We start from the raw sequence: 9,683 nt of genomic DNA, 5'->3' as shown, positions 1-9,683 counted from the left end.
TCTCTTTAATTTCTGTCATTTACTTTTATGAGCAATTACCCCATTCCCATTTAAGCTTCTGCAATTTACTTTCCGTCATTTACATTCAGCTCTTTATTTCTAGCATTTACTTTTCTGTTATTTACTTTCCCGCCATTTAATTTTCTGCAATTCTCAACCCAAATTCGGATTTGCTCAACTAGAACATTCCTCTAACTAAAGTTGCTTGATCAATCAATCCCTGTGGGATTCGACCTCACTCTATTGTGAGTTTTTACTTGACGATAAATTCGGTACACTTACCGAAGGAAATTTGTTATGAGATAAGTTTTCCGTGCATCAAGTTTATGGCGCCGTTGCCGGGGATTGATTGTGCATCAACAATGATTAAATTGGAGGATAACTAGATTGAGCATTTTATTTTTGTTTGATTTAATTTTCTGTTTGAGTCATTTACTTTCTGTTTTAGTTAATTTCCTCCCTTCCCCCTACATCTTTCTTTGTTATTTACAATTCATTTCTCTAACCCACTAACTGTTTGATATATTGCATCATTCACACTAACAGTCATTCTGACAGAAATATTTTCTGCATCTATTTTCCTTGCTTGTACTTGTTGGTTGTATGACAGGGAGAAGAAGCGGGACTTCAACTTCCTTTGATTCTGAACCTGAGAGGACCTTCCTTAGATTAAGGAGGGAAGCAAGAGGAAAAAGAGTAGTTGGTGTTGAGGAAGAGGAGGAATACTTTGAACCAAATATGGAAGAAAACATAGAGAACCATCATGAAGAAGAGGCTCACAACCATGGCGGAGGAGGTCGAGCAAATCATGCTGGGGAGGATCGAAGAGTTTTAGGCTCTTACATCAATCCAAACCCAGGAAACTGTGGAAGTAGCATTCAAAAGCTAACCATCCATGCCAACAATTTTGAACTAAAACCACAGCTCATCACCCTTGTTCAGAACAACTGTTCGTTCGGAGGAAGTGTCCAAGAAGACCCCAATCAACATCTAACCACCTTCCTGAGTATATGTGACACAGTGAAGTCTAATGGTGTTCATCCTGACGCCTATAGACTGCTCTTATTTCCATTCTCACTCAAGGATAAGGCAGCCAAGTGGCTGGAGTCTTTCCCAAAGGAGAGCTTGACAACTTGGGAAAATATGGTGAACAAATTCTTAGCAAGATTTTACCCCCCTCAACGAATCAATAAGCTAAGAGCTGAGGTCCAAACTTTCAGGCAACAAGATGGTGAGACTCTGTATGAAGCATGGGAGAGGTTTAAGGACCTGACAAGGAGGTGTCCACCTGACATGTTCAACGAATGGGTGCAGCTGCACATTTTCTATGAAGGGCTCTCTTATGAGTCAAAGAAGGCCGTAGACCATTCATCCGGTGGATCTTTGAACAAGAAGAAGACCATTGAGGATGCCATAGATGTCATTGAAACTGTAGCAGAGAATGACTACTTCTATGCTTCTGAAAGAGGGAACACTAGAGGAGTGATGGAGCTAAACAATGTAGATGCTCTGCTGGCTCAGAACAAGCTCATCACCAAGCAGCTGGCTGACCTAACCAAGAAGATGGAGAGGAACCAAGTAGCAGCAATCACTACTTCATCAACAACCCAAGAAGGAGTGAATGAAGAAGCAGAGGGAAGTCAGGAGCAAGTCAACTACATTGGGAATTCACCTAGGCAAAACCATGATCCATACTCCAAGACCTACAACCCTGGATGGAGGAATCACCCAACCTTTGGGTGGGGAAATCAACAAGACCAAAGCTTTGATCAAAGACACCCAAATCCCAACAATGCAAGCCAGCAACATTTCACATCTAGACCATATCAACACCCCCATAACAACACCTCTCCACATCCACATCAAAACCAAAATAACTTACCTCATCCTTCCACCTCTAATCCCGATCTACAATCATTTGATGACAGACTCTCAAGGATTGAGAACCTACTTGAAGGCATAGGCAAGGAGATTCAAGACAACAAGGTGTTCAAGGAGGAAGTGCGAGCCAGTTTCAAGAACTAGGGAGACACAATCAAGAGGTTGGAATCTCAAGTGGGGTACCTCTCTGAGCAAATTCCCAAACCCACAGATGGATTCCCAAGTGATACAGAGAAGAATCCGAGAGGTGAAACAAAGAAAGTAAGATGGGAAGATTGCAAGATGGTCACTATAAGTGATAAGGAGACTGAGGACAAGCCAAGCAAGCTGTCAGAACAACCTGAAGATACCTCAGTAGAGAAGAAGAAAAAAGATTACCAAGAACCAGAAATCTCAAAACAGGAGCTGCTGAGACTCTATGCACCTTTTCCCCAACTGCTCAATGGTGCTGTGGAGAAGAGAATATACTCAAGGTTTCTAGATTTGTTTGCATCTCTGCATGTCAACATACCATTCATCAAGACTATTCAACACGTGCCTGTATACATCAAGTATATGAAGGAGCTGCTTCCCAGGAAAAGCTCACTCAAAGGAGGCCAAACTATAGTGATGAACAAGGAGTGCAGTGCCCTCATTCAACCACAGTTGCCTACAAAAAGAAAAGATCCAGGGAGTTTTCATGTCCCCTGTGCCATAGGAGGAACAATATTTGATAAAGGACTCTGCGATTTGGGAGCAAGCATCAACTTATTGTCCTTATCCCTGGTGAAAAGGCTGAAGATTAATGAGATAATTCCCACAGATGTAGTCATCAGGCTGGCAGACAAAACTCAAAAACAAGCAATAGGAGTGGTGAAAAATGTGTTGGTAAAGGTTGGGAAATACTTTCTTCCCACAGACTTTGTCATTCTGGACATGGAAGAGAGTCACACTCACCCAATCATATTGGGAAGACCATTCCTAGCTACAGCCAGAGCACTCATAGATGTGGAGTGAGGGGAGTTAATATTGAGGATCCATGATGAACAACTCAGCTTTAGTGTCTTCAAACTCTCACAAGAATCAGACCAAGAGAACAAAGAACCAAGCAAAGATCATAATGAGATGCTGACAGAGGAAGCAAGCACTGAGGCACAACCAGCCTATCTGGGAAAGCCCTTGCTTGATGAACAAGGAAATAAGCAATTGTCACAACTCAAGAAAATGCTGGAGGAACCTAAACCACCAGAGACATGTGAAGACAACAACAAAATTCCCTTAGAAGAAGAAGTCACAAAGAGCAAGGCAACATCAAAAGGGACAAAGAAGAAGGTACCAAGGGGGTGGAGGAACAAGAAGATCCCTACAGAGGACTTCTCTCCAGGGGATAAAGTGATCTCAGCTTACTTCCTAGATATCCCCCCTAATCTCCCCACTGTACCATCTCAGTTACCTAAGGTCTTCACTATCAACAGAGTTCTCTCCTTGGAACATGTAGAGATCATTGATACAACCAATGGATATAAGTCCACAGCAAGAGGGGAGGACTTTAAGCATTACCAACCACCTTGATGAAGGAGAAACGTCAAGCTAGTGACGCTAAAGAAGCGCTTCGTGGGAGGCAACCCATGTTTTATATACTTTTAGAAAATAGTGAATAAGTCAATATTCATGAATCCTAACCCAAACTTGACAAACACTTGGTGAAATCCTTATATTGCAGTATATAGTGAAGAACAAGTTTGGTGTTCAAAGCGTGCCAAGAAAGCATGAATGCAGCTGAGAGCATGCTAGTCTTGGAGCTTTGAACAGAACTTTTCATCACAGTGCTCTAAACTAATTTTGGTGTCACCCCATGGTGCCACCAATGTGCATATAAGGATACACAGTTAGTTAGAATTCATGAATAAAGAATCTAATCTTTTCTTCTTTTTATTATTCTAGCCGTAAAGTTTAAATTTTTTTTATAATATTAATTCTTACTTTTCTTATTTTATCTTTATAGGGAAAAGGAGAGGAACATTGAAGGATATTGATTGGACAACTAAATGAGAAGGGTTCGGCCACTTCATGAAGAGAAACTACACACTTGTCTCAAGAAGGAATGCATTGGAAAATGTTGCCATGCAACATTGAAAAAAGGAGAATCTTGAAGGCCGAACCAATAACCCTCATAAAGTGATGATCCTTGTCCTTTCTCCATGCACAACCCCAACCGTCCATCAAGCAACCATTCCATCAATCCATACCCTCCATTCACTCACAATCTCCCTATATAAGTGAGTCCTAGTGCATACTTACCCCTCACACTCAAATTCCCACTCTCCACACTTAACACTTTCGGCGTCCAAAAACCTCTTCATCACACCTCATCCTAACCAACCAAATTCCTCATCTATCCCTACCTTCCAATCCCCTCACACAGCAACTCAAATTCATGGCATCGTCAAGCTCCAAGAGGCAAAAAAGGAAGGAACCAATGGAGAGCATTCCTTTCGATGAGAAAAGATTCAAAAATGCCTTCCATGAACGAGAATTTGAGCAGATAAAGCTCAAAAAGATACTGCCCGAGCTGACCTTCCAATTCAATGAAGACGAGTGCCCACAGATTCGGGAGAAAATTGAAAAAAGAGGGTGGCAAAGGCTCACTGATCCAGAGGGAAAGATCAATGCAAACCTCATCAAAGAGTTCTACGCAAATGTGGTTAGAGAAGACAAAACCAGGGCTCCAACCTTCAAAAGCTATGTAAGAGGAAAGGAGGTGGACTTCAGCCCAAATGCTATAACAAGAACTCTTCACCTGAAATCACCACATTTTGATGAGCCCAGATATCATGCAAGGATAAGTAAAAGCCAAGACAATGATGAGCTCACAGAAATCGTGACTGACATCTGTGTTATAGCAGCTGACTGGGAAAGGTATGGAGATGGGAGACCCCGGTTCATCAAGAGGGGAGACCTTAGCCCAGAAGCCAAGGGGTGGTTTGAACTCGTGAGGAGGTCTATCCTCCCAGCTGCAAATAATTCAGAGGTCAATATTAATTGAGCAACTATGGTACATTGCCTAGTATAAGGTGGAGAAATCAATGTGCATGAACTGATAGCTAAAGAAATTCAAGATTCAGTTGAGAAGCTTGAATCAGGTGCCAGACTTTGGTACCCTAGCACCATTCTCAGATTGTGCACAAAGGCCAAGGTGGTCTTTGAGCTAATGACAATCCAGCATCTGGTCTATACTACACCTGCTCAGCAACAAAGAAGGCCACAAATAGTGAAACTAAAAACAAAAGAAGGAGCTCACCAAGAGGAGTCTCATCAGGAAGAATATCAACAAGAAGAGCATCCTTACCCAGCCGACTTGAATATGAATCACCTTTTAAAAGCCATTGAAGATTTGGGGATGAGACATATGGAAGGACAAGAGCAAATACTAAACCTTCAGTCCAACTGGATGAGACAACAAGAAGAGTGGCAGAAACAACAAATGGAGCAGCAACTGGAACAATACTCCCAGCTCACTCAAGCCATCCACCAAGTTACTGAGAGGCAAGAACATCAAGATAAGTACTTGCAAGAAGTCAATCAGCGGCAAATAGCTCAGATGAAAGCATTCAATGAGTTCACTGTACTTAATGAAGGACGGCAACTACATAGGGAGGAGTTCAACATAAACACTCAGGCCAAGTTGAACTACATGTCTAGTCATATGCATCATCTACACTATGCCATCCCTACATATGATGAGGTCCAAAAAGATTTTGTAGAACAAGAAGAAAGGAAGGTGAAACAGCAAAAGGAAACACTAAAGAAGAAGATGGAAGATGGTGGTTTCTGGAAGAAGTTGATTGGAAAAAGCAAAGGGAATGGGAGTACGAGCACTCAAGAGGGACACAAGGAGGACAAGCAAGGAGGAGAGCATGGGCAACCACATGAGTAAAAGGTGGTGGAGTTCCTTCTTTGGTCCATCTTTTTCTATGCTTTGAATAAGGAAGATCTTGTATGAAATAGAACCTGCTTCCATAATAGTTTAAACCTTTTCAATTCTGTCTTTTAAAGTTTTTTTTTGTTGAATAGGTCTATGTTTGCTAGTGTCTATGTCACTGCATCATCTCTTTACTTACTTGTATGCTTGTCCCTTTGAATCAAATGAAAAAGAGATTGTGTATTTCAAAAGACCAGAGAGGAGTTCATACTATGGAGTAAGTTCATGAGTTTATGGTATAGTCATAAGTTAGCTAAGTTGGTTCAACCATAAGGTGGAAAGACAACTATCTGTCAGGAAAACTATGCTTGAGACACACCCCATGAGACTAGCTAAATAAGAAGATCCTAACAAGAAAAAGGGAAAGAACAATAAAGGTTGAAAAATAAAAGAAAAAGAGTAAACAATAAGGCTAGGCACCAATGGTTTTAATCTTGAGGCATGTGTCTGTGGTGCTCCTGTGTGAGGGATCTACTTGGATGAATAAGCTCTTAGGGGTGCCTTATCACTTGGTAACTTGGGTTAACTAACTCGGGATTATCAGCTGAAAGTCCACTATCAAGAGTAACCTTCACTACAGAGCATTTAGTAACCCAAAGAGGTGCTGGACACCAAGGTCTCAAGAAAAGAAAATAAATAAACTATATGCCTGTGGTGTGTATGTATGGGGGAAAGAGACTTGAGGAAGTGAGTTCTTAGGGTGCCTTAACACCTAGCACCTTGAACCAACTGGTTCGGGAGTGTTGGCTGAAAGCTTATCTTAAAGCGTCGCCCCCTTACAGAGCACTTAGCCTAAGAACACAAATAAGCCCTGAAATAACAATAAAAGGATCAATGAATAAAAGTCTCATGGGATGCAATCACAGTGAGTGTTCTAGGACATGATAAAGGTCTGAAAGCCAGGAATGAACCTAAGTTGCTATGCATGAAACCACCATAAAACCAGGGGCATGACCTCCACAAGAATGACTCATTTCTCTTGGCATTCCATTCATCATTCTCTTGTTCCAGTACTTGCTTAGGGACAAGCAAGCTTTAAGTTTGGTGTTGTGATGCCAGGGCATTTTGGCTAGTTTTACTAACCTTTTCTTTACTGTTTTTAGGGTAGTTTCATGTATTTCCTTAGAAAATAAGCTAGTTTTGGGTAGATATTCACTTACATCTTGATTCAAGCATACATTGTGCACTTTACATGATTTCATGAGGATTTTGCATGAATTTAATGACAAATTTGATGTTGCATTTCCCATGACTTGGACTAGAACTTTGATGCACTTTATTGCTTGATTTCAGGACAAAGGAAGCAAAGAAGAACCACATTAGTGGCTACGTTAGTTACACTAACGTGGGCACTAACGTGGAATGGGAGTAACTTGCAAAGTTAATGAGAAAAGTAATCGCCAATAACGCTCTCGAAGCCATCATTACCCACGTTAAGAGTCACGTTAACTAAGTTAACGTGAACTCTAACGTGGAAGAAAGGGAAGGGAGCCAACGTTAGTGACACTTAACATTATCACTAACGTTGGACCAAGCTCATAAGTGGCCACGTTAAGAGCCACGTTAACTTAGTTAACGTGGCCTCTAACGTTAAGAGGTAAAGGGGAAGCCAACGTTAGTAACATTCAACTTTGTCACTAACGTTGGCCAAGTCACAATTAGCCACGTTAACCTAGTTAACGTGGAAGCTAACGTGAAGAAAGTAGGTGGTTGACAATGTTAGTGACACCAAACATTGTCACTAACGTTGGGATTAACCCACACAAGCCCCAATAAGCCACGTTAACTCCCACGTTAACCTAGTTAACGTGGAAGCTAACGTGAAGAAGGAAGGTGATCGCCAACGTTAGTGACACCTAACATTGTCACTAACGTTGGAAGGAGGCCACACAAGCCACAATGAGCCACGTTAGAGGCCACGTTAACCTAGTTAACGTGGACTCTAACGTGGGAGCTAAGGGCACATTGGAACGTTAGTGACAAAGGTAAGTTTCACTAACGTTCTCGAAGGTTGGCAAGCCTACGTTAAAAGAGCCACATTAACTAAGTTAACGTGGACTCTAACGTAAGGAAGGGGGAGACTTCTCAACGTTACTGGGAAAGGTGAGTCCCAATAACGTGTGCGAAGGACATAGAGTCAACGTTTGTGCCACTAACGTTGAAGTTAACGTGGCTCTTACTCTGGTGAGGAACGTTAGTGAAAAAGGTAATTGTCACTAACGTTCTCGAACCCATATTTTCACTGAACGTTAACACCACTAATACACAGGTGTGCCGGAATAAGCCATATTTAGCACGAATATTTTTAATTAACAATCTAGAAAGTTACCCTATTCCCGAAATAATTGTCTTTTATTTTTTAAATTTTAGATAGAAAAATCTTTCTTAAATATCAATGAATATCACCATTCATATTGACATTATACCTCACACTAGATAAAATAAAATATGAAAGTATTAGATAATGTAATATAATATATTTTATTATGTATATATTTATATAAACGTATGGATATTACACATATATACAAAAATATCATTTCATTATATATTACAGTAATAGATAAAATGCTAATAATTACACTTTGGCTATTACATATCGTAACATGTACATATAAATATTATTTATGCTATACTAAGTTTAATATTATAACACCCGTGTCTTTGCTTCTGGGCCTGGTTTGCTTCTGGGCCTGGGTTCCATTCCATGGCAGTTGGAAAAAAAAGTAAAAAATAAAAAACCAGGAATGATCCTTGTGGTTCTGCTCTTCTTGGACTTTCCCTGGCCCATGACCCAATAAAAATTAGATGAAGGACTCACTGGATGTTTTCGTCTATTACACCGGCTGAAAAATACTTGCACCTTTCATTCGAACCCATAACACCCTGACTCCTTCGTCGTTTTGCATCCAACCACCAACACCTCTTCTGAGAGACTCTCGCACGAAGTTTCCTCAGTCCACAGATAGCAACCTACACAATCCAGGTAAGCCGTCCCGAATCCCTTACTGCGATTCGATTTAGACCGTCTGTTGGTTGCTTCACAGAATCCCACCCATCTGATTGTGTGAAATTGATATCATCAATATTCGAGGCCGTCTGTACATGTTGCATGTTTTTTTCCTGCAAAAAAAAATGTTTTTCACTATGTTACCTTGCATCGTCATTCTTGTTATATGGGGCCTTTGATTCGACAGTGGGGAATACCATTATCCAATCTCGTTGGTGGTATCCCTTCATGGGAGTGAACTGTTTGCTGAACCCTTGCCTTGGTTCCACTATCTTGTGCCGGCTACCTTCTCTGCATGTTTCATCTAACATGAAATCTTGACAGTTTTTATCATTCCTTTGTTCCGTGACCTGCCTGCTTGTTTGTTTTACTTCGCGATTCTAATGTAGAACCACTGAGTTCGATTAGCAAAAAAATGACTCACTCTGGAACCCCTTGTTTTATGTTCCAAAGCTTTTGCACATGTTTCTGTTGTTCGCTTCCATTTTTTCTCCTTCTCAGATGAAACCCTAAACCCTAACGATGTTTTCGGTTCCTTCAATTTTTGACAGTGTTTAACTATTAGAAAAGTCAATAACGTTTCTCCAATATTGTGTGTTGTTGTTTGAAATACTATTTAACCACCTCTAGATTATGACTCTCAGGGCTGTTATTTGTACTGTAACAGGTGATCTTGTCTTCATCCAGGAACAACGGCAAGCGGCCTGCAACAGACCTTCAACGAAACCAGCAACACTGCTCATTGCATTTTCTGAAGCCAATAATAAGGCCCCCAAGCTTCAAACTGGTAAGCCACCTCTCCCAAGACGTACATCACAGAACACACAATGT

At 40.9% G+C, this 9,683-nt stretch overlaps 1 non-coding gene across 1 annotated transcript; it reads right to left on the bottom strand.

Annotated features, from left to right (window-relative positions):
* Positions 1-1,191: 1,191 nt before the first annotated feature.
* LOC112768723 (small nucleolar RNA R71) lies at positions 1,192-1,295 on the bottom strand. Its single transcript, XR_003186120.1, has one exon. It is a non-coding gene; the product is annotated as a small nucleolar RNA R71 (small nucleolar RNA).
* Positions 1,296-9,683: the final 8,388 nt, after the last annotated feature.

Source organism: Arachis hypogaea, chromosome 17, assembly GCF_003086295.3.
Source record: "Arachis hypogaea cultivar Tifrunner chromosome 17, arahy.Tifrunner.gnm2.J5K5, whole genome shotgun sequence".
Classification (NCBI taxonomy): Eukaryota; Viridiplantae; Streptophyta; class Magnoliopsida; order Fabales; family Fabaceae; genus Arachis; species Arachis hypogaea.
This window is presented reverse-complemented; position numbering and strand designations above follow the sequence as displayed.